This window comes from Cryptotermes secundus, unplaced genomic scaffold (assembly GCF_002891405.2).
Source record: "Cryptotermes secundus unplaced genomic scaffold, Csec_1.0 scaffold106, whole genome shotgun sequence".
Lineage (NCBI taxonomy): Eukaryota > Metazoa > Arthropoda > Insecta > Blattodea > Kalotermitidae > Cryptotermes > Cryptotermes secundus.
This window is the reverse complement of record NW_019734310.1, coordinates 1981791-2008732: the sequence shown is the minus strand read 5'-3', so window position 1 is coordinate 2008732 and position 26942 is coordinate 1981791.

Here is a 26942-nt window from a genome sequence, read left to right as displayed (position 1 = left end):
GGGAACTTCACAACCTACATGGAGGATAATATTGAAATGTATCTCAAGGAAATACTATGTAAGGGTGTTGAGCGGGTTCATCTACCGCAGTGTATGGCCTTCCGATCCCAGAAAATGTGGAGAATTTCTGACTATTTGTGTGACAATCAGATTGCCAATATGGATTCTGCTCAACAGATTTAGTTAGCTATATCCATTCTGCTGAAATTTACGCGGGAAAAACAGATTATAGAAAATTAGTAACAAACTAATTTTTACACCTCGTAATGTATACAATAATTATCGTGGGTTAGAAAGTCCATGTGACACTAAATTTACGAATGTCTTTTAAACGCCGTTGAGTCATAAATTATGTTTTTATTAAATACATAGCCACCGTATTATTTCATGGATGTTTATGGAGCAAGTTTACTGGAAAATGAAGGGCCATATATTTTGTTAATACTATCTATATTGCCATGAACGATTATGTCACATAACAACGAAAACCCCCTTAATTTTGGATATAAATAGAGATACGTTTAACGTAAAGTAAGGTAAGTAAAGGTAAAGGTAAAGTTGTCCCTCCGCTTAACTAATTAAGCACTACGCCATTAAGACGTATTGGGGATTGCATGTATACGTGTAGATCCACATTTTCTTGACCTCGGCACTGGCTAGAAGCGAATTTAAAGTGATAAATTGGAATACATACCATTTCAGATTGACAGATTAATTTTTTTCCAATATTACGAGCACATCAAGGAACGTTTTCACATGGACTAAAGTATTTTTCCAGCAGAACGTACCAAAGATATAAACTGCCTTCGAATGCAACCATTCACTTTGAATACAGTCCTTGAGGTTCTGTGGTTCTATAACTTCTACGTCCGTACATCACCAGCAGCTTTGAATGTAAGCTCACAAACGCCGCAAGCAGAGGCCAGACCGAAGGCAGGTACGAAGATAGAATTTCTATGTACGTATGATTCTGAAGGCAGCAGCTAAGGAGCTACCGATATTGACGAAGAAGCTGCTGGCTCAGATGATTTCAACGAGATACTGTGTACACAAACATGAAGAGGTTTTGCAATCCACATAAACACAGACACGTGGGCGAGTTCACATTTACTGACGGTTGTACATTAATGTGATTATTCACTCTTACGACAGTCTACATTGTCATGACGATGTACAAATCAACATTTTCTTGACTCGACACTAGTTGAATGTGAGTGGACAGATTCACGCCCCGGCCGCTTTACTTCCGACGGAAGAGCCCCCAGTACCCATTGGATAGGAGGCTGAGTGGGCCCCAGAGTCGGTCTGGATGACGTGGAGAAAATTTTTGACATTACCAGGACTCGAACTGCGACCTCTCACTAATCCAGTCCGTAGACAGTCGCCATACCAACTACACTATCCCAACACGCACATCCACTCCCCCATACGTCTTCATGGCGTAGTGTTTAATTAGTTAAGAACAGGGACAACTTTACCTTCTTTTTATATCTACACTGTCATGTTTCTTTTATTAAAAACAATGTTTCGAAGGTTGGACGCTGCCTCCGTTCTCAAGTAAAGAGCCTACTCAGTTGGGCCCCATCGACAAAACTTGTCTTTATATCCGGACCAAATATACAATTATTAAATTCTCGGACATCATCCGTCGTCCTGAAGATCAGTATCTTCTGGGATATAACGTTGCGTAGTCCGTTGAAAGTCAACTGACGTTTCGGAGGAACACAGCGCCTCCATATGCTGGCTTTCCACCTGCTTTCACGCTGGTATTTTGCTCAGCTTATTCGACCCTGAAAATGGAGGTTATATGTTTTTCCGAAACGTCGGTTGACTTTCAATGGACTACATATTCCAGAAGATAGTATTCTTCATAACCACCTCTATGAGATCCATCGTCGTGTTTTTATTTAACACAACGTTTCGGAGGCTGGACTCTGCTTCCGTCCTCAGGTAGGGAACCTATTCAGTTGAGCCAAATCGATAGAGCTAATCTCTGTTTCTGGACCTGTGTTCTGGAGTAGGCTGAGGATGGAGACAGAGTCCAGTCTCCAAATCGTTGTTTAAATAAAAACAAGATGATGGATAGCGTCAAGGAAGTAAATAACTTTAATTTCTAATACGACTTAAATTCAGTTAGTTTGCTATTTCCATTTCTTAATCAACACGATAACAAGAGGGACTAAAATGGTGTATAGTATCTGTTTGCCTGATTCTATGAGACATGTCCGCCATAATCTTCATTTAAACTTGATGAGAAGTGCACAGCCTGCAAATTCATATTTAGACTACCTGCATAACACACATGGAGGAGAAGATGCCGCCGAAGCACGGCGTATGGCCAATTAACCTCACACATGCCTAGACTGCTTAAGCGGCGAGACCACTGTCACTACATCCGTAATTATGAGGGGCTGAATTGAAAGATAATGTACCAAATAGACATAATCAGTAATTCTGCATGCAGTAGCGAACACACACGAATAGTTTGCTTTTTTATAACATAGAAATACTGTGAACGTGATATCGTTTTTCTGAGGTTGATTTTGGGATACAGTCGGTATCTGAAAGTATACAGTGCCGAATGGCAGGATGATCGGTAAATAATGAATTGGAAAATTATTTACAAGGAAGGAATAGTGGCCTTATTGTGATACTACCAAAGGATTTAAGTGGCGCATCGGAAGAAGAGCACAAAAAAATGCAATCAATATCTCATATCCGGGACAAAATTCAAACCAATCATCTTCCCCAACAAAAGTTTCAGAATTTTACCGCTATACCAATCTGTTTGATGATATGTTCCCTTGGCAGTAAAAGTATGAAATTAAAAATATCAGATCTCTCTAAAATTCCAGTCCAATTCCAATAAATAAACGCAAAGAATGTTGCACCCTTATACCCGTTTCATTATGTATGCAGTTATATTAATTTAGAGCCACAAATACTTAGAGGACCGGAAACTTAAAAGTAGATATATGAACTAAGCAGGTAGTTACTGGCGCAGCATTTTCTACGAAACGTTTGTAGTAGTTACTCGACTTGCTAATCTATGGAACCCCAATATCTACCATAGTGTATAAACATCATTAGAATTAGAATTATAAAATAATTTAAACATGGTTTAATATGTGAACTTTAAAATAGTTCAACAGAACATTAAATATTCTATATTACAGGAAGAAGAAAATTCAATGTTACTGTTATAACCCACAAATCTTCAACACGTGTTCCTATGTAAACTATCACAGCACACCACACTTCAGATACTAACGTATTGTAACACTGTTCACTGGTGTGACCCTTGGTGACATGACCTCCATACCGTGTTTGATAAATTTTCCTCTGCAGATGCAAAAGATACTAATAAGCTATGGTGATTGAGTTAGGAAACTTCATAAAGTAACTGAAGTTCTTCGCTTTGTGAGAACTAGACTCAAATTGAACAATATATATGGACAAATACCGTCTTAAGTGCAACAATTTTATTGTAGTTTTTACTTCTTTTTCCTCTTCCANTAATTGAAAAATTTGAAAAAGAAAGAGAACAAAGATCTTATAGACATTTTAACTTGAATTGGGGTTTAAAAAGTGCTAATTTAAAGATCAAATTGACGCGTGTAGATTGACAAAGATTTTATACCATTGGAAAGACTGGTGTTTTTAAATTTTTAACAAGCAGTGTAACAGTTGCGTGAGTGATACACACCTGATGATGGCCATTTAGGGCCGAAACATGTAGTGTGGAAGAGGAAAAAGAAGTAAAAACTACAATAAAATTGTTGCACTTAAGACGGTATTTGTCCATATATATTGTGTGAGTGTAACAGGATGCTGAAATATAATATTGTCAAATTGAACAATTTTGTGAACGTACCGAGAGATTTCTACGTCTGTATTGCTTACTTCGTCACCGTATTTCGCAGTGTACACTCATAGAACAAGGGTAGAAGGCGCTGAGGTAACATGCTACATTGATAATCTGTGTTTCTGGGAATTCTTGAGCGTTGTATAATCTCCCGTCTCGGTTCTGGAAATCGATAAAGAATTTATCGACTGGAATAAGGACAAATATTAATTCCCGCAAATTTTCGTATTTTATGCCATTATATAGAACATGGAATGCAGAAATGGTTATGAACAGTCAAAACAGAGTTATTTAAACCGCATTTGTGCTCATTTGTTTCCATATTGCATTCCTGAATGAAATGTCATTTTTGAAAGAGAAATGACACACCACATAAAAAGAAATTAGACATAACGTACGATAACACTAGTTATGAGAACAGAGTTTTGTATTAATACAAATACGTCGCTTTCTGTTTGCGGTTTCATCTTCATATTTGATGCTACTGGCTTGTGTAATCCGAAACAATGAATAATACAATTTGGTTACACAGGGTCAGAAAACTGTCAGATTGGGTAGGATTTGAGGTTTTCCCAACGGTGACTATGAGGAGTTCTGTTGTCTGGGACATAACTCCGTTGGAAGTCAGTCGACGTTTCGCAGGAACATATAGCCTCCATCTTCAGTGTAATATTATCATTCAATCAAGAAACGAGGGAGAAACAGGTATAGTCCATCCGCTTCACGAACCAGGGTGCGCCATACTCTGGAAGATCTCTCCGGTATGTATCCGTATTTACAATATGCATATGATTACGAAAAGTATGCTTCAAGTAGAGTATTGCAAACTTTTGCCGATAAAATAACAGCCTACGTCCTTTACCGAAAATGACGAAACATCGTACCTGTGGTGAATGAAGTATAGCAAGCTTCATGCTACCCTCTATCTTCTTTCATGTCGTTGTATCCCAGAAGACAAAATTTGAAATTTGAATTAACTATTCCTCTCATCAATCACCAGCATTCTTTCACCGTAAATTTTAAATTCGCTTAGTGGGGGGTGAAGTCCAACTGGGTCCACTCGGCACGGCGGCCACTGATTTGCCTATTGTAGCCTGCCCCGGGTGATTATGATGGTGGAGAATTTGGTGAAATGAAGATTGGCAGGGGAAACCGAAGTACTCGGAGAAAACCCGTCCCAGAGCCACTATGTCCACCACAAATCCCACTTGACCAGACCCGGGATCGAAACCAGACCGCCGCGGTGGGAAGCCAGCCACTAACCGCTTGAGCTATGGCGCGGCCTCTTCTTTCATAGTACGTTACCGGCAAATGTTGTAGCCGAAGATACGTCCTTGTGGTACGAATAATTATATTCTTAATTGTGCTTTTATGACGTTTATTATAAATATGATTAATGTGCTCTCTAGTCAGAGAATCTGAAGGAACCACCGCAAATATTTCTTTATCTGTCGAGCTGCAATTTCGGTCCGGATGATGGATATCCTTAATAGATATTTCAAGATTTTTCTTAAACCTTCGAAGTTAGAGTAGGAATTTAAATTAAGTAACTACCGTTTTCTTTCATATCACTCCCAGACTTCCTAACATTCAACAGTATATAACGCTTGAAATAACAGAGCGTCGTTAAATAAAAAAATAGCATGAAGAATGCCGTCTTCTGGGACGTGGCGCCTTGTAGATCTTGTGTGAACCGACGTTTCGGAGGAAAGTAGGTGGTCACGCTGGTTCCTCGCTCGAGAACTTTCTACCCTGAAGATGGAAGCGATATTTTCCTCTGAAAGTCGGTTCAGACAAGATCTACAGGGCGCCGCATCCCAGAAGACATTCTTCACAGTCACAGCCGTGAAAACCTAAAACCTCAAATCTTACATACAAAAATGGTAATCTTGAACTGTCAAACAAGGTTCATGAGACGGTAAAATGTTACTAATCCGTGAGTTCACAAATAGTATGCAGCATTACAGGAACAAAGTTGTTTTAAATGATTTAAATAAAAGAATTCAATTTCAACAAAATTTTTTTCACGCATTGAGGTAGGAATAGGAATTAAGCCTGCCTGAGAAGATGGGACCAAATGCATTTCCACTTAACAGAGAGAAATGGCAGGACGCTGGAGAAAACTGCATGATGAGGGCCTTCATAATTTGCACTCCTTACAAAACTTGATTCTTTTTTCCTTGTCACTACAGCCCCAGTGGACCTTGGCCTACCTCCATGAACTTCTCCGTTCACTTCGGTTTTTCTAGATCTTAGACATTCGGTAGGACTCCTTGGGCAGGTGATCAGCTCGTCGCAAGGCCTCTACCTGTACACAGACACAGAAAAGCGCACACACACAAACTAAACATCCATGTCCTGAGTGGGATTCGAACCCATGATCCCGGCTTCCAAGCGAGCGAAGACACTACATGCCTTAGACTGCTCGGCTACCGTGACCGGCACAAAACTTGATTATCCTGATCAAATTAAGATGAACGAGTTAAGAGGTACGTAATATGCACGAGAGAGATCAAAACTGGGTACAACATTTCAGTTAGAAAACCTGACAGGAAGAAACCTGCTGAATGCATCTGTAAAGAGAATGGTTTCTTTTGTCTCAGAGCAGTTAATGGAGGATGGCTCTTGTGTATGCGGTGATGACATTTCGGATTATATAAAAAGCAGGGAATTTATGGAATAGATGAGTAACAATCAGTTTTTCACTAAGGGTTCTACTGCATGAAGTTAGTTAAACTAATTAGCCCAGAGCAGATTTCTTATCTGCAGCAGCTACAGAAAATACGGTCATAACTCATTTTTGTAACACGAGACCCAATTATCTGCAGTGTAATTTATCGTAACTGATATGAGAAGAGTTGACAGTTGGGGTCACACATCTGTTTCCTGACTCTAAACTGTACTTATTGACTTATTTCTTGGGATATCCTTTATTATAATGACTGTGGACAGCCAATTAATGCGTTTGCAGAGAAAGAAACCGTGATACTGTGTGATTATTGAGTTTCTTATGTGGTTCATCGTCGGGCATTCTACGGATCACTAACGAACACGACGTTTTGGAAAACAGATTTTTCATATCCTCAGATGAGGGGTTGGAGACACCTACTCTGTTGGGTCTTGTTATAAAGAGTGATCGCGGATAGCTCTTGCTACCGGACCTAACACAAGAGGCGTCTCCCACCACACACCTGAAGACGAAACAAATCCATTTCCGAAATGTCGTGTTCTTTGATGTTCTTAAAATACCGGGCGATGGGCAAAGTCCAAAAATCCAGTAACATCGAGTGATATACGTCGTCAGGACCCTTCAAAATTAAGTATGATATTTGTTAATTTGTGAGCCCAATATGTTCGTGAAAAATAATACTCTCGACAATCTGTTCCCAGGCTTAGAAGTGCCATCAGAAAGTTTTAAATGAGGGACCTCGCTTTAGAGAAATTCAGGCGCCTATATAAAATCTGTAACAATTATTTTCATGCAGTGCGGCTATCACAGAATTTCCCACAAATCATTGAACTATTCACGAGGAAATATTGAATGTGCCACTCGCTTAGTCGGGCTGTGGAAATTCGGACTGCTAGCGTAATACATAAACATATCGGTTGATGCATTAAAAACAAAACTCAGTCAGATTACAATAAATAATGGAAGTTTTCTCCGTTATTGATGTTCTCACGCATATCTTCAGGTCTAATGTCGTCTTCTTTACTGGACCGAAGTAAAGAAAAAGAAGTAACAGAAATGCCGACTTCGTACTAAAGAGGAAGTGGATGAAATAGGAACTAGGCTTGAGAAAATGTCTCGAACGCCATGCAAAAGAGATAGGACAGGACCTTCTTAGCCGATTGTTTAACGACGCTTCCAAGACCGAAATTATTAGTTGTCAAATAACAGGATGATTAATGAATGTGGAGCAGTTGATAGAATGAGAACTGATTTGAGAAGCAGAAATGTCAGGAGAAAGCCTGCACCAGGGCCAATCTGTCTGGCAGGGTTTCAATTTCCAAGTTTATCTAGTTTCTGAAAAGTAACTTCAATGCTTGCGGGTCACGGTAGCCGAGCGCTCTAAGGCATGCACTGTCTTCGCTCGCTCGGAAGCCGAGATCGTGGGTTCGAATCCCACTCAGGGTATGGATGTTTGCGTTTTTCTGTGTTCGTGTACGGGTAGAGGCTTTGCGACGAGCTGATCACTCGCCCAAGGAGTCCTACCGTATGTCTAAGATCTAGAAAAACCGAAGTGAACGGGGAAGTTCATGGAGGTAGGCCTAGGCCCACTGGGGCTGTAGTGCCAAGGGGTGAAAAAAAAATTAAATGCTTGAATGTAAACTGTCTATGGGGGTAGTCCGAATGGGTGCATAAGAACTGCAAGATTTTCCAGCCTCTACTGAATTGTGGGTACGTTTCGCTTGTAATTCGTTAGGCAATAGCTTTGTCTATTAATATATCAGCCCGAATTTCCATATGAAAATTAAGCGGGAAAATTTTCCGACGATACCGCCTGAGTGGGTCAACAATTGTTTGAAGTTCTAAAATGAAAGGGTTCCATATTTCAGTTGCATAGTAACTGTAACTACTTTGATAATATAATCCGAAATTTCAACATTCCAAATTACAAATTCCGTCACTGGACAGAATTCTGAGGCTGCTCCATCTCGTTCCTATTACCAAAACCTCTTTCACTAAGATGCATCTTGGCCGCGCCATGGCTCAAGCGGTTAGTCGCTGGGTTCCCACCGCGGCGGCCCGGGTTCGAGCCCGAGTCTGATCAAGTGGGGTTTTTGGTGGACAAACTAGCGTTGGGGCAGGTTTAATCCGAGTACTTCGGTTTCCCCTGCCAATCTTCATTCCACCAAATTCTCCATAATCATAGTCACCTGGGGCAGGTACAATAGGTCAATCAGTGGCCGACGTACCGAGTGGACCCAGCTGGACTCCACACCCCACTATGCGAATTAAAAAAAAAAGATGCATCTCAATGTTATCATCCCATGTATTTGCTAGTTATACAGATCAATGAAACGACTCATTTCAACAGAGATCAGAAGTCTTATCTCAATCAGTACACCCCGGTACTTTCCTGTTTTCCTGAAATAATTAAATTACTTTTTTTAATTATAAATATTAGGACTAAAAAGATACAGACAGCAATGGCGTTTCTTTGTTTTCACAATTTCATGCCAGAAGAAAAAGAAGACCCAGAAAGGAAGGGACAATTGAACTGATGAATTCATTTGGAGTACTACTGAATATGTTTCACAAAAGACTACAAATCTCTTCTTATTTTGTACCATCTTCTGAAGCAGTCGAATAGATTAATTTGTATTTTGTATTTTCTTACTATACGTTCAGACAGCAGACGTCTCGAAAATAGATGAAGACTGAGTGGCACAGCAACGCAGCTTATTTACATGATAGGTTTCTCCGAGTCTCTTGCGTTTAAACGTTACATTAGATGAAATTATTTTCCTATTAAGGAATAATAATCTCATATTTATATAGCTTTGTACATTTCATTGGATATTACACTGTAATTTTCATAAAAAAAGTAAAACTGTCGTTGCGTTTAATTAATTTAGCGTAACGTCATGCAACCATATGGGGAGTAAAGGTATAGCTCCACGATTGTCCTCAGCACTATATGAAGGTCAGTGGTCAGCTTCAAGCTTCGGCCACTTTACCCCGGAGAAAGAGCCACTGGTACGCACTCGATAGGAGGATGGGTGGGCCCCAGAGCCTGTCTTCACGGTGTGAAATACAAAAAGAATCCCTTGCCTCTACCGGGAATCGAACCCCGGTAGTGCAGTCTGTAGCCCGTAGATACTCCGACATTTGTCTGACATTCTTTCCGTTTAAGGACATGGAAAAATGTAAGTATGTGACTCCAGCAGCGACGATTCGCGGGGCTAAGACCAAACAAGAGCTTGGGTCACGGCTTCATATACCACCTAAAACACAGATATATGGATGTTTCTTTAATGGAGGAAATCGGTCTAGCCAAAGACACAATTACGCGCCTTACGTTTTAGAGCAATAATATTGACAAATGGGGTACGGGGTAGCGTAGTTCGTTGAGACACTATACTACAAGCCGGAAGGTCGCGGGTTCGAGTTTCGATAGTGATTTTTTTAAATTTACTTAATCCTTCCAGCAGCACTATTACCCTGGTGTCGACTCATCCTCTAACAGAAATGAGTACCAGGAATCTCCCTGGGGGTAAAGGGCGGCCGGCGCGTAAGACTGACAACCTTACCGCCATCTGTGAGCCGATTGTCTAGAGAAAATGTGGGAGCCTCGACGTCTCACATCCGTACGGGTCTTCATGGCCTGTTACAGGGATAGCTTAATCCTATACACAGTTGGTAGGACTCGTCGGACAGGGGATCAGCCTCACGCAAGGCCGCTACGTACACACAGAACAACACAAACAGAATAAACGCACACAGACATCCATGCCAAGATCCCAGTGTTCGAGCGATCAAAGACAGCTCATATGTGAGACGGCGCGGACAATGTGAGCGGCTGGAAAAAAAAAGTTATGCTTAATTCAAGTCAGTCCTGATCCTCTAACCATTCTAATGACACTCTAAGACGATGCTTATGAGTAACGGCGGTAAAGAAGCCTCATTTTTCAGACTATTTTGAACAGCACATGCCTCAAATAAACATGTACATAAGTGGACTACATTACACGTTTTACGTAAACACATTTTAATTTATCTAACTTGTTTCGTGGGCATATCAAATTCAATTAGGAGATAATCAATACTAGCTTCAATATGGTTGGAATATTTGTGATTCCAGCAGTTATAAGCCTGTCGCAGTTTACCGCTAATGTAGTCCACTCTCCTGGTTCCAAAATACGTGGGTCTACAACTCTACATGTATATGCATTGCCAATGAGATTTATCACTGTTCGAGTATAGATAACCATGCTCTGTGGTAGAACGCATGACGCGATAATGAGCCTTGCAGAGTTCAGTATGTGGTTTAATCTGAACTTTCGAAAGTAGTGATTTGTAAACAAGCTCTCTTCAGTCTAGTATTGATTCTGTGGGTACTGGCACCTGCGGAACTCTGCAGGTTTTGTTATGAATCGGCACGACAATTTGTTTTCTGTTGTTTCGTACCTGCTTTCGCATTCGCGTAACTGTTTTCAGTTCTGGAACATCTGCACTCCTTCCACCTAGCGGTCGAGAAATTCGGCGATCTGTTGCCGAGAACTCAGTATCCAGATTCAAAAGCTTATTGACTGACTCCATGGAGCTGAGCCCTTCTCGAAAAGCCACAGTTACTAAGTAACCAACAATTTCTCAAAATTTTATAGAAGCCGAGGCACTATGCTACAAGCCGGAAGATCGCGGGTTCGAGTTACGATGAGGTGGATTTTTTCAACGTATATATTCCGGCTGGACAATATTAAAATGGATCTTAGAGAGATAGGATGGGATGGCATGGATTGGATTGATCTAGCTCAGGATAGGGACCAGTGGAAGGCTCTTGCCAACACGGTAATGAACCTTAAATGCTGGGAACCTCTTCAGTAGCTGCAGATTTGGCTTCTTCTCAAGAAGGGCCCAGCTCCATAAGTAAGCAAATAAATATAATCCTTCCAGCCGCAATATGGCCATGTGGTCGACTCAGCCACTAACAGAAATTAGTACCGGGAATCTTCCTGGGAATAAACGGTGGCCGGCGCTTAAGGCTGACAATCTTACCGCCGCTTGTGAGTCGACTGCCTAGAGAAAAATGGGGGAGCCTCAACATCTCACAACCCTATGAGCCTCCACGGCCTGTTACAGAGGTATCTTTACCTTTTACCCGAAGCTTCAGTCCGTGTCCACAAGAGACCACCACTGGTCCTTATTCTGGCTAGATAAATCCAGTCTATATCAGCCCACTCTCCTTCTCTAAGATCTATTGTAATGTGGCATGTAAACCTGTTATTAGGTTTTGAAACAAGCAACTAGACAACGACAGTTACTAGTCAACGGTCGGTGTACAACAGCAAAGGGACTGTGTTTTCTGTGCGGTCCATGCCGAGATGTTATAAGCAGGAAAGTTATTGTGGCGAACGTTCAGTTAGTTAGTAGAGGTGAGTGAGGTGGGATGTCATTCAGTTAGAGAGTAAGTAAGAGACCTGTTATGTTTCAGTCCTTGTGAGCTGTTGCTGTGAGAAACTAGCAGCTGAAGCATTGTCACAGTTCGGGAACGTAGAGGAAGGGGAACGTACGCCGTTCGAAGCCTGACTGGTGCAGTCAGAGCAAGCTAAGAAGACCTAACTGTGCAATGTAGTGAACTGTAAAGTGTTTGAATTAATGAAATGGTTATAATTACTTGGTAGTCACGGATCTGTAGGAGTTCAATAAATCCGATTACTAATCCAAATCCCGTATACAATTACTTAATCACGTGACAATAACATTAAGCTCCCACTTACGTCTAGGTCTTCGTAATTGTATCTTTCCCTCTGGATTTCCCATCAAAATTTCATACGTATTCCACTTCGGTCACATATGTGCTATATGCCCTGCCAATCTCATACTCCTTGACTTGTTCATTCTAATTAAATTTAGCTAAGAGTACAAACTGGAATACCCACACAAATTTCAATATTCAAGCGCTCTTAACTGCGAATTCTGTAAATGTAAAAGGTGAAGCTATCCGTGTAACAGGCCGTGAAGGCCCATAGGGTTGTGAGATGTCGAGGCTCCCACATTTTCTAGACAATCGGCTGACAGACGGCGGTGAGGTTGTCAGCCTTACGCGCCGGCAGCCTTTTACCCCCCCCCCAGAATATTCCTTGTACTCATTTCTGTTAGAAGCCGAGTGGACTCCAGGGCCATAGTGCGGCTGGAAGGGTTAGGTCAATTGAAAAAATTCACCTCATCGGGACTCGGACCCGCGACCTTCCGACTTGTAGCACAGTGCCCCAAACACCTACGCTACTGTGTGCCTCTCTGTAAATGCAGGTACCTTTAAAATTGTACACGCAAATATTTAAGCCCAGTTCCTACATTTTATATAGAAATATGCTCTAATTGGATTGTGTGCATATGAGGAGGCATCGAATTTGAGACGTCGTGCAGACGCTATTTGTTCTCGTGAAGCCCGGCTCTTCTGGTTCAGAATTTGTGTGCTTCCACTAAATTCCTCAAAACAAATGCTAGGGCTAAACATTAAATCGGGTCATGACCGCTTCCTTTCACATTAATTCAACTTCATCCTGTTATTCGTTGTCGTATAACTTAACTTAGTGTCACCAAACTCATGGGTCGTGGACCACCAGTGGGCCTCGGAAGAAAAAAGACTTGAAATCGTCTCTCTCCATGTTCAACGTCGAAGTGACTTTAACCTTGCCCATGAAGCCCGTCCATTCTTCCGCGTCCAATTCAGTCAATGCAAAATACTTCCCTGGGGCTCGAACTACTTTCATTTATGCACAGATAATCCTGTCATTTGCATATTATTTTCATTTTAAAAGTCAGTGTTGTGTAAATTTTGACCAAATTTAAATCTCATTCCATTCAAAATCTCTAAAATATTTTGCTTAATATTCGGGTGGTTCGTTGAGCAGGATGCATGCAAAAGTTTTGTGGTCCTAAAGCATCTGGGAACTCTTGATATATGCAACTGAAGCCATCGTTCACTGACCCAGGAACACGTGTCCATCTTGTATCATCTATATATCTGTTCTTTTGGCGTTTTGTAAAAAAGAAATCAATTTTCAGTAAATTTTCTAAGCCATATTTGATAAGTAGTTACTATAGGATTCTGACGATGGCGTATACACACTGATATATTGGGTTCTCAGACTTTATCCATCATCCTGGTTTTTAAGACAACTACGAAAAACACGACGTTTCGGAAACTGGATCTGTTTCCGTCCTCAGGTGAGGGAAAACACCTATTCTGTTGGGTCCAGTGACTGAGGTTAGCTCTTTCTAAGGGACCCAACAGAATAGGTGTTTTACCTCACCTGAGGACGGAAAGAGATCCAGTTTCCGAAACGTCGTGTTTTTTCTTAGTTATCTTAAAAACCAGGACGATGGATAAAGTCCGAAAACCCAACATTTTTTATAGTCGCGCTTCAATTTTATTCGAACTAGGAGGTAACTCGTTCATTCTTATTTGCTGTCAGTATCCATATCATACAGTTTCGAATATTAGTGTAATTTGTGAATGATGAATTGGAAAGGATTTGGCAGGAAACTGTTGTAGCATATGGAAGTAAAATCCCAGCATTTGCTACAGGGACTAAGAAAAACAACGCAAAATTTCACTTAGCATAGCCGGCGTCCCATCCAAGTTTCGAACCGAACACGTCCGGAATAAGAGCCCAGGGCATCACGGCTACACCAGATCGCTCGGTAACAATGCGACATACACAGAAGTGTTGTCAGAGATGACATTCTTGTGTACTGCAAACAGGCAACATGGACGTGGAATATAACGCAATAGGCACTGAATACCTCGTCCAGATAATTATCACGGAATTCAATCGACTGATTACTTACACATCCGTGGAGCTCATTACGTTGGATCCTCTCACAGGGTACTGAAAATTGAGACCAGTGTGGTCAATAGGCGCCCAGATGTTTCAACGAACGTATCAATTACTTTGCCGGTCACAGTGGCCGAGCCGTCTAAATCATGAACTGTCTTCGCTCACTCGAACGCTGGGATCGTGGGTTCGAATCCCACTAAAGGCGTGGATGTCGGTATTGTGTTCGTTTATTCTGTTTGTGTTATTCGGTGTGTATGTAGAGGCATTGCGACGGGCTGATCCCTTGTCCAAGGATCCTACCGACTGTGTATGGGATCAAGAAACTGAAAAAGGGCCCAAGCCGAACGATGGGCTGTAGAGTCATAATACTAATAATAATAAAATCCATTACTTTAAAGTTGTTGTGGAGGAAGTACAGTGGTGGTGGAAATTATAGGGTCGCATATACTAAGAGCAGCAGAGAAAATTCTGGAGAATATTGACCACAAATGCAGAGACAGAGAAAGGAAAATATTTGCCAAAGCTGTTCAGATCAGTACTCGTGATTGTTGTCGTTTTTGTGGTGGTAATTCAAAAAAGAAAACTTCTGAGCTTGGAGTAAAATTACTAATTTATAGAGTTTTTTTCTTTCCTTGGCACTATAGCCCCAGTGGGCCCATGCCTACCTCCATGAACTTCTCCGTTACTTAAGTTTTTCTAGGTCTTACACTTTCGGTATGACTCCTTGGGCGGGTGATCAGCTCGTCGCAAGGCCTCTACCTGTAGACAAACACAGAAAAACGCACACAAACATCCATGCCCTGAGTGGGATTCGAAACCACGATCCCGGCTTCCGAGAGTGCGAAGACAGGGCATGCCTTAGACCGCTCGGCCACCGTGACCGGCCATTTATAGAGTTCGCCCGAGGAAATTTCTGCGTACAGGTTTATGTTAAAATCTAATGAGACAACAAGAAACCAACTAATCTTGAGTAAGGCAATTAGAATTGCGACCGTTAGCAAAAGCCGAAAAGAGAGGATTTGATTCGACTGAGAATTTGGCAGAACAAGAAGACCAACGAACTCGATCTGGGCCTTGGAAGTCAGTACGTAATGACCGTCAGCGCCTCACTGGCCATTGTTCCTGTGTCCAAACACGGGGCTGGAGATGTAACAGAAATGGGTTGTCAACTTGTCTCCCGGGAATGTGGGCCCAATGAGGAGTGTCCGAAGTCTGAAAATGGTAAAGAAGAAACCGTCACAGCTTCTGCCTTGAATCGAACCTAAAACGCACAGCCGGTAGCCAGTTGCTTTATCGATTGTGCTGGCGAACCAAGTGTTACTCTGTTATTGGGGTCACGTGGACGGACTCTTGTAGCCCGGCAGTTCATTTTCCCAATTGCAATCAAAGTTCTTGCCTTTTCTGCAAGTGGTCAATTCAAATAAAAAAAGAAGGGTAAAACTATCCCTATCTAACACACTGCGAAGGCCCATAAAGGCTGATAGGTTTGTGAGATGTCGAGGTTCCCACATTTTTTAGACAATCGGCTCACAGATGGTGGTAAGGTTGTGAGCCTTACGCACCGGCAGCCTTTTACGCCCCAGGAAGATTCCTCGTACTCATTTCTGTTAGAGGTTGAGTCGACCACATGGCCATGGTGCGGCTGGAAGGATTAGGTCAATTGAAAAATTCAATTACCTCATCAAGATGCGAACCCGCGACCTTCTGGCTTTTAGCACAGTGCCTCAACCAATTACGCCGCATCTGTATCGTGCCCTACTTAATATCGATAAGAGCGGAAAATCTTCCGAACATATCGTACAGAAAAAACGCGAATTTTATACTCAACGCACTTCCGCAAGTCTTGCTGGGTTCGAAATACTTAGACAAAAGGGGGTGAGTTACTAAACCAATACACTGTTTTGATGTGTATATTTCTATACTTGTTATGTTACTTAACTAAGTTACTTCTGCTCAGATATGTTAAACAGCGTGAAATAATTTCGGAAGATGACAACGAAGAGTGAATAAATGAAGTTTCCAAAAGAGTGGCTACGGTTTATTTGAAATCATTATTCACAGAAATTAAGGGAACATAAAATTCTCAGTCCAGATATGAGATAATCTGGCACACACTCAGCTGTGTACCTCAGAAACACACAGTCACTTACGTTATCAACTTTTATTTTTCAATGGCGCTTGAAGACAATTCAGGACCCTGGCCACTTATTCAGTTCCGTAATCATTTTTCACACATGGTAGGGCTCCTTGGAAGATGGATCAGACCGTCGCAAGGACGCTACCTAAACACAGGACAACACAGACATAGAATAAATACATACACACACCAAATATCCATGCCTTCAGTGTGATTCTAACCTACGATCCCAGCGTCCGAGCGAGCGAAGACAGCTCATGCCTTACACCGCGCGGCTATTGTGACTGGTTGCATTATCACTTACTTTAAGATAAAAGGAATACATGTATAATTTTACTGCTGGCACCCATGCATGAGGGGCACGCTGTAGCGTAGTTGGTTGAGACACTATACTATAAGCCGAAATATCTCCGGTTCGATTCTCGATACGTTCATTTGATTTCTCAATTGACCTAATCTTTCCAGCCGCACTATGGCCCTGGAATCGACTCAGTCTTTAACAGAAATGAGTACCAGGAAACTTCCTGGTTGTTAAAGGGCGGCCGGTGCGCAAGCCTGACAACCTCACGGCCATCTGTGAGCAGACTATCTAGAAAATGTGGGAACCTCGACATCTCACAACCGTATGGGTTTTCACGGCCTGTTATAAGGATATTTTTATTTTTACCCGGGCATGACATCATCAATACGCCCATCAAATTTAAAGTTACACCGCAGTCGAGGTTTTACTTTGACATTCTCATGTAATTGTAACTTACATAAGGGCACTCTGAACATCTCAGATTACACAGTGTCGAATAACAGAATGATTAATGGATACTAAATTCAAACGAATATAATGAGGAGAGGCTATACACTGATTTGTGTTGTTATTCCGTAAACTGCATGCAAGGATATGTGATTGTGCAATTAGAGCAACCTAAATAACATATTTTACACGATACTTCTTCTGGCTTATTTTGCACTTCATCCATCGTTTGGTATGTAAAAGACAAAAGACCACGACGTTTCGGAGACAGATCCGGTCTCCGAAACGTCGTGGTCTTTGCCTTTTACATACCAAACGATGGATGAAGTGCAAAATAAGCCAGAAGAAGTACAGTATACACCATCGTCAGAATCCTTTCAAGTCTATATTTTACACCAATTTATACAAAATCTGTTCTTTATTGCTAGTGAGATGGGACTAAGTCCCTTATACTGCGGCCACTTCTGGCCTATTGTAACAGCCCCAGATGATAGGTGAGGGTGATTGTGGAGTAATTTTCTTTCCACTTGGCACTACAGCCCAAGTGGGCCTAGGCCTACCTCCATGAACTTCTCCGTTCACTTCGGTTTTTCTACACATTCCGTAGGACTCCTTGGGCGGGTGATCAGCTCGTCGCAAGGCCTCTACCTGCACAAAAACACAGAAAAACGCACATACACAAACTAAACATCTATGCCCTGAGTGGGATTCAAACCCACGATCCCGGTTTCCAAGCGAGCGAAGTCAGTACATGCCTTAGACCGCTCGGCTATCGTAACCGGCTTGCGGAATAATTGATGGAATGAAGATTGGCAGGGGAAACCGATGTACTCGGAGAAAGCCTGCCCCAGCGCCACTTTATCCACTACAAATCCCACTTGACCTGACCCGGGATCGAACCCGGGCCGCCGGGAAGCCAGCGACTAACCGCTTGAGCTATGGCGCGGCCTACAAGATCTGTTACTTATATTGATCGGACTTCTATTAAAAAAGAACTTTTAAAGCCTATAATTTGGTCTGACGACTCAAAACATATGAAATCAATTTGCATTGGCAGAAATAGAATCAGGACGCGATGAATAGCATCTAAAGTAATTCTGTACACGTGAATGTGCTCTGAAATGTTATTGGCTGCTTCCTGTTCGCTCCGGGGTTTCACAGGAACCTTTCTGCAAGCGCTCAGTGCCCGTCCTTTATTTTCATTCGCTTTCTACGATCACAGAGATCCATGTCAGTCACGTTCCTTCTGTTTCTATTTCACTGTTACTTCTACGTGTTTCCATCCGTCAACTTCTTTTCCTTTCTTTTGCCCACACATCGTGTGAGAATATTTATTCACATCTATATCAATTTCCTCGGTTTATAATGATGCCTGAACAAAGCTCCAAATATACATTACCAAAATACAGTTCTACCCATGTAGCCATAAAATGAACAGTTACGACAGCAGCACCATCTGGTTTCAACGCTCGCCATACGGTCTCTGTACACACTGCAGGCAGGACACATCACAAGATAAAGCAAGCAGGTCAGACACACGTAACTCATAGCGAAAAGAAAGAAATTAGTCAACTTAATTTTGTCTGATGAAATCTCTTATATTCAAGAAGGAAATTATACTGATTAAGGTAGGTCCTGACTCGCATTAGGGAGGTTCTCTTTTCGACAATGGCTACCCAGGCTGAGGCTCGTCGTGGGATTCTTCCTATCTCCACGCAAATAGCGGATAGCATTTAGAGTAGGCCATGGCTGTTTCTTCGAAAATTCTTTAAAATCCGTCATTCATCTATCGTCTTAATATTCGGTGCTATATAGTCTCCATACCGATAGCTTCGGAAAGTACACCACAGGAAAATGAAAGCGTACAAATGAGAAACATGTATATTATATATATAGTAGTTATGTTAAACCGTCACCACAACAAACGTATACTCGCTCCTGATGTTTACAATTAAACCTTTATCTTGCTACATGTTTTGGTCACATAGGGCCATCATCAAGCAGTTAATACAGGAATGTGTCAGTGAATGTGTGAACGAATTACTAATATGGATCCATACTAGTGCAACGTGTCATAAAATACAAGAAATTTTGCCTCAAATTAGCAATAAGCATTAAGATTAAGTATATAAAATAAAATATATAACATGTATCTAGGATACATTAAAAAGTGTGTATAAGTATGTTGATTATATTACAAAATTATTAAAATATTATTAAAACTTATTAAGTGTATATATGCCAAGGTAATTCTAACGTTCAGGTGCCACAGTGTACTATTAGGCATATTATCTAATTATTTTTTTTAATTCGCTTAGTGGGGGGGGTGGAGTCCAACTGGATCCACTCGGCACGGCGGCCACTGATTGGCCTATTGTAGCCTGCCCCGGGTGATTATGATGATGGAGAATTTGGTGGAATTAGGATTGGCAGGGGAAACCGAAGTACTCGGAGAAAACCCGCCCGAGCGCCACTTTGTCCACTACAAATCGCACTTGACCAGACGAGGGATCGAACTTGGGCCTTGTTGTTATAAGCATCCACATAATAAGACCCAGTGGTGTCAATGATACATAGGTTTTTGTGAATGTCTGATGTCCGGGTATGCGTATTTCCCGATATGGATTGTGTTATTATGTGATCATTAATATGACGTATGTGTTTTCTAGTCTGGGCGTGTGTGTGTTAGATAAGTACTAGGTAGGTAGGTAGGTAGGTAGGTAGGTAGTCCCTTGAAAGACAACCGATATTTCGGAGGAACACATCTTCTCAATCTTTAGGACCTAAGCTGTCTGTTTGCTATTTGTTTCGTGCTGGTTTCTTGTCTGCCTTATTTTTGAACCTTGAAGACAAAAACAGCTTTCATGTGGATTATTCCAAAATTCTGTAAACATCTCTAAACATCTTGTTTGGAGGCGTCAGCAATGTAGAATGAAATCTGACGTTACCTAGCAAAGGAATAATGAACGGTCTTCTTCTGCAGTGGTAATGACTCGAGATCTGCTTTCTTACGTAACTGATCTGATTTTAATAGCTACGTCTGGCTCCTCGCTCTGTACCTGCTTCAGCTGAACTGTGTTTACACTGCTCATTTCACTCTACAGTCGTCTAGCCCGAAACTAATTTACTTCTGAAGACCGTCGTTATCTGGTGCTTAAAGCCGTGTATTCTGGTAAATCTGTCTCTTGCTACTGCACTCTCTTACAGCCCTCTTTTCAATAATGTTGCCTTCCAGAATCAGCGTTTTCCATTTACTAACTGGTTGTAAACTCTCAAAGAAGTATTTTTAAGTTAATAATATTTTTTTGCCTGATTCTTCAAATTGCTTACACAACTCATTATTATATCTAATTCTCCACGTATCGTTTTCTTTCATTGGACAAATTACTCTTCTCAGTACTTTCCTTTCAAATGCTGATTCTGATTTTTGGCGAGAGTCCAGCTTTCAGGAGCATACCGCAACAGCGGTCTTATCGCTGCGTTATGCAGCCTTTTCTTTGTTTGACCACGTATTACTCTAGCTCTCATGTTGGCTAGCAGTGAAAAATACAGTTTATTTGCTTGATCAATATTTCGTTGGATCTCTACTGCGCTTCTTAAGCCACATGAACCTACACACTGCCTGCAGAACGACCTTGAAGAGTTCTCAGTGCCCTCTAGCGTCTCTGGCTAGAACCAGTGCGATCATAATTTAATTAACGAGAGAGATTTGGACCTCTTGTCCGATTTACATTCGTAGTTTAACTGTACGAGTAATATGCATCATGAAACTTCTGAACTACGTCATAACTGAAGACGCTGCAGAGTACTGTTTGGATTCGTTAGCTACCTCTATAGTCCAGTATGCCGGTAATTTAAAATACACCACAATGCCAATAAGTTCAATTACAATGATTACTCCCCCACTACTCCCCTCTCTTTCCTTTTTCTCACTCTTTGAAGCATAGAGCATCCTTGAAATCCTTTGTTTCACTTCAGTTTCTTAATCCTAATACAATTTGTAAGACTCCTTGGACGGGGGATCAGCCCGTCGCAAAGCCGCTACCTACACACAGAGAATAAACGCACATAGATATCCATGTATTGAGTGGGATTCGAACCTACGATCCCAGTGTTCAAGAGGGCGAAATGACTCACGTCTTAGACCGCGCGGCCACTGTGATCCCCCATCCTAGGGTACTAAAAGAGGTAAAACAAAAGTAAGTAAAGCTATCCCTGTAACAGGCCGTGAAGGCCCATAGGGTTGTGAGACGTGGAGGGTCCCACATTATCTAGACAATCGGCTAAGCCTTACGCGCCGGCCATGCTTTACTCCCCAGGAAAATTATTTAATTAATTCCTGGTACTCATTTGTGTTAAAGGCCGAGTCGACGACAGGGCCACAGTGCGGCCGGAAGGATTAGTCAATTGAAAAAATCCAATGACCTCATCGGGACTTGAACTCGCGACCTTCTGGTTTGTAGCATAGTTCCTCAACCAACTACGCTACCTCGTGCCCCCATCCCCGGGTAATAGTAGATTTAAACATATATACTGTTCACAGGAAACTGATGAACAAAAAGAAAATTTGATAGACGTAACAAAGAAAAGTTGCAACTGAAGTTCAGTTCCTCTACTGCTGCTCCAGATACATCCTCTTCTCTTGTACAGGCGACCGCTTGTCTGTCTGGTACTGAGAGACAGTGGGATTGAAACCCAAGGCTGTGTGAAATCTATCGTGATTCTCCTAAACGTCACATCCGTATGGCAAATTTCGCGAAGCTCCGCAAAACATTGGCATCTCCTGTCTTACTAAGCGCGTGTTTCTTTATGTTTTTTGAAGTCGCTGAAGCAAGTCTCAAAGCAATCTGTTATGCCAATACGTTCGTCTGTTTGCCAGCCTATTTCTTTTCTCTGCTAACAATAGGAAGGAGAAGGGAGATAAAGAAATGAGGAAAGAAAAAATAAGAAATAGTGAAAAAAGGAACAAACTATAAGAGTCTCTAAAGAAAGTTGCACTCTTTCGTATACAAACTCCATGACGTTCCAATCGAATAATGGAAGACATTTCCGCTGAGAGAAATCTGATTTGAATACATATATAAAATAGTTAAGTTATCCCTCTGCCTGAAAACAACACCACAGAGGCATACAATGGGCGTGGGTGTAAGGATCCACGAAAAGCAAACTTTGGAACTACATCTGGTCAGATTTTTCCTACACTCACACATTTCTTCATTTGTGTGTGTCTGTGTCTATTAAAATGCAAGGATGTGAAGAATTCGAAAGGAGAAAATATATTCAACTACAATACACGTATTATTTCCATATAAGAAATGGGACCCACTAAAGAATTGTGTGAATATTCGATGTATCATTTTACTCCAGAAATGTTGTACGAAGCAGGAAATATACAGGTAGGTAGCCACCCTAACGATGACATGCCCACAGAAATGTGTCCAATAACCCGCTTTGGATAATATTACAGCGCTGGTACTAACTTGTTAATCCTCCAACAGCTCTCAGTAGGCCCTACTAAGTCCAGTTGAAATTCAACATGGTATAATTTCATTTGTGTCTACCTTCGCTTTGTCTCTTTTACACCTTTATCTCGTCCCTCCTTTATCCGCTAAGACGGTGAATCACGGTATATCTCTGTGCTTCATATGACACAGATTTGAACATACCAGCTGCCAGCTGTGCAGATACGTGATTCAGCGAACACACGCAATCACAAAAAAGAGACACGTTTTCCCAGAATAGGCATATTATTTTTTAAAACCCCTGCAACATGGAAATTTTACGTATTACTCACTAATACAGTGCGTTCAGTTAAGGAGGAAACTTCACAAAACCGCTGACCCGACCCAACATTCCTCACAGATTGCTGCTGTACCTGCTGATAGCAGAATGAATCATTAGCACTGATAAATGCGAGCCGTTACAGTTACAGCAGCAACCTGTGAGGAATATTGGGCCGGTCAACGGTGTTGCCAAGTTTCCTCCTTGATTGAACACCCTGTATTAATGCTATAACTTGATTTTTGACAGAAGACTTAAAAATTATTTTGATGTACCCAAACATAAACATGTAATATTATTCCGAAATTCCCTCTATTTCTCGAACGTAAAGTTAACATCTCCGGGCACCCAAAATAAGGCTGCATGTCGAGAGAAGAAGGTATCTGAGCCCAAACTCGTCTTGCCAAGCAGTTCATTGGTTAACTGATTTTCAGCATTTACCTAACTCATGAGCCGGTAAAAGAGAAGGATTTTAGTGAGAGAACCGCGAAACTGACAGTATTCAGCACAAGAAATATTCCATAGAACTTAATGTCACCGAAAATTGCGCCCGACAAGCTAGCAATCCCACTTCTTATCTTGAAGTCCCAGGTTCCAAACTCACGTCTGGTACAAAACATGCTGACGTTTTAATCCCCCTTTCGATCGCTACAGGCAACAATGGAACACTGCCTCAGATGGAACTACCCCTTTCCACATTCCTTCCAATTCATGATTCCGTAATCATGACATACGTTGCAACAGAGTGTAACAATCTGAGAGGGACGTTACATGGCAGACAAACAAAAAAATTAGTTACCACCCTGACACGTGACCATGTTACTCTACAACAAAAACCTTCGTGTGGTAAGAAAATTTGAAAAAATCACCCACACAAAATTTTAGCAATTAAAAACATATTCGACGACACACGAAATAATTTTCCCGCTGGTGCATAATTTAAAGCAGAAGCAACCTTAACATACTTCGGTATTCCTCTGGACTTTGTATGTATCCTGCGGGCAATATTCAACCCCAACAGTTCCGTCGCTGAAGTTATAACCCTGGAAAATGATTTTCTGGCTGCAAGTTAACAACTGTTCCAACTGTGCTAGAACTGCACTAACTTTTGGGCACAGGCATAAACTCCTCCCCCGCAGCTACTGCAACCCTCTGATCACGTTTTCACAGCTCTGACGTCATGATTTACTCAGAGAACAGTCAATGTCCTCAAGCGCTGCAACTAGTGATTTACGAAACTAAATAATGACTTAAAGTGAGGTATGACTGGGTACACGCTGTAAGCCGGACATTAACGGAACTACTGTACCAGCTCCGATGCTAAACGAGCGTAGAGCAATTTGTTCAGTAAGAACTGGCAGGGGAAACCTAAGTACTGTGAGAAAACCTGTCCAAGTGCCACTTAGGCCACCACATATCTTTCATGACCTGTCTAGGATCGAACCGGGTAGATGCTGTGAAGAGTCGGGTACACGCCACCTGCGCCATGGCACAACGCATGAGTCAAGGTTACTTCTTCTAAATGGCCATATCTATACTTATCATAATTTTTTTTTAAATATACTAGAAGACGCCTTACTGCTTGTCAGATATCTTCAGAGCCACGCACCTCCTTGAGGACTACCGCCTTACCGTCGAGAGGAGGTTGGCATACCCCAATGATCCGGAGAGCTATGCTGGCGGTAGTGTAACCTCCTGGTAGGGCTACCCGTGCCAGACAGGTCAAAGGGTAAGGGGCTAAAAGAAACTGAATGTCTGACCCTTCAGACTGGGGATTGGACGGTAGGCTAACAAATTCATCCCGGAAAAAATTACTGTTACGAAACCTAAGGAGGAGGTCAAGGCTCGCCTGGGCGGCCGAACGATTCTCACGTAGTTTATAGGCAATCATATCTTAGATTCATCGTAAGCATTCACGTGTCCTGATAGAGCGTATATATTTAGGATGGAAGTGGATTTATGGATCATTATATGTCCATCCAAGGAGAAAAAATCTCAAATAGTTATTAAGACGGTTTAAAGTGATAACTACAAAATGATTTGGGTAAGGATTATAAGGAAGGAAATACGAGCCAAGACAATTTTGATGAATACAAGATAAAAAATTGCAAAGAATATGTTAGGGTTTATTAATGATGAATTTGAAGTATGAAATTACAGAGACGACGCCGAAAACGGAATCCACAGAAGAACGCGTATGCGGTTTCAAGACAAACAAATCTGGGGAGTCGGGAGTCGTCGTCATGAGACCGAGGGAGACATAAAACAAAAATGTGATATGATATAGATATCCACAAGGGAATAAATTATTAAAACATACGGTAGGAATTTTCCGCTGTACGATGAATTTGCAGGTGGTAGGAATAATTGCATTCGCCACGTTTAAGCGAAAAGATTTACAAATATAGTTTTCTTTTTCGGTTACCTCTTTAAATTCTGCATGAATCAAAATCACATTCACGGAGAAGTTACGGACAGATTATATTCGCGATATTCCAACACTTTTCCTTTACCTTCCTATGTAAACAGACAAAGAGTAAATTATGCAAAGTATAATTTTGCGTAGTACGTTACCGACATGCGTTATGAAACTTGGTCTCTCACTCTAAAGGAAAACACTGTTTGGCTCCATTTTAATTAGTTAGATAAATATTTGGTTCTAAAAGACATAACATAAAGGGAAAATTAAGATAAATATATAATATAAAGCTCTGTAATTTGTACTCTTAAAAATATATAATTACGAATTTTGTGGAAAATTTACAAGGAAAGAGACCACTAGAAAGATTCAGATGTAGGTGGTAGGATGCTAAAACGCATCGCAGAGAGGCAGGATGGTGTAACATGGACTGGACTGATCTGGCTCAGGATAGGGGAAGTAAATGGGTCCTGTGAACACGATAATAAATATTCGGATTTGATAAAATTTGCTGTGCAACAGGAGGATTCTCAAGAAGGAATCAGAGCCATGTAGTTAGTTAAATATTATCATAATCATCAAGAAATATGAAATGAGTAGGTGAAGTTAGCCCAAATGTGTTTGCTCCCAAGAAGGGGTTGCTCTGGAATGACGATTGTAGAACTTACAGAGTGCTCTCCTGTTGGTGTGCCGTGGAATTCTGAGTAAGATTCGAATGTTGTGACTCGCTTAGGTTCTGAAAAGATTAAACTGGCACAGGATGTGGTTCACTATTTGAATCCTGTGAACACAGTACTGAAATATGATTCCATAAAAGGCACGGAATTTGTTGATCAGCTGAGAAACTGTAAACTTCTCAAGGAGAGCTCTGCTCAGTGCAGTTAGACAACAAATCATTCCTCCTGTGAGGCCGATAAGATACCATACGTATATACCCTTCTATAAACTTACATGTCTTTATGTGATATTTGGCGTTCTCATCGTGCTGTCTATGAAAATTGCTGTCTTCAAGGATGTAATAGTGTTTATTCTGATATTTAAAGACGTTTCGGAGGTACAGAGAATCTGAGGACAGTTCTTACTCTGATTCACTCCGAGATTCTAACAGGCTCTCCATCTCTCCATATCCTTACAATTTTTCTCTACACTCGCTTTCATACCCTGAAGAAGGAAGCAGCAAGTTCCACCGAAACGAATCAATAATCCAAAATATATATAAATATAATTCATCTATCACAAAATAATAAATTAAAAAATATAAATTAAAAAGATAAAACTATCGAAAGGAATAAAGATACGATTTAAGGTAGTTTAGCATCTACTAGATTAGACGGCGTCAGACCTGAGACGACCGTAATCTCCATATTAATCGCCATGAGAACCTCAATCTAAGCAATTTTGACTAATGTTATATTTTAGCGTCCTGTTGCACTGATTTATGTCCATGATTTATTCCAACCGTCTTACAGTGCATACATTTATT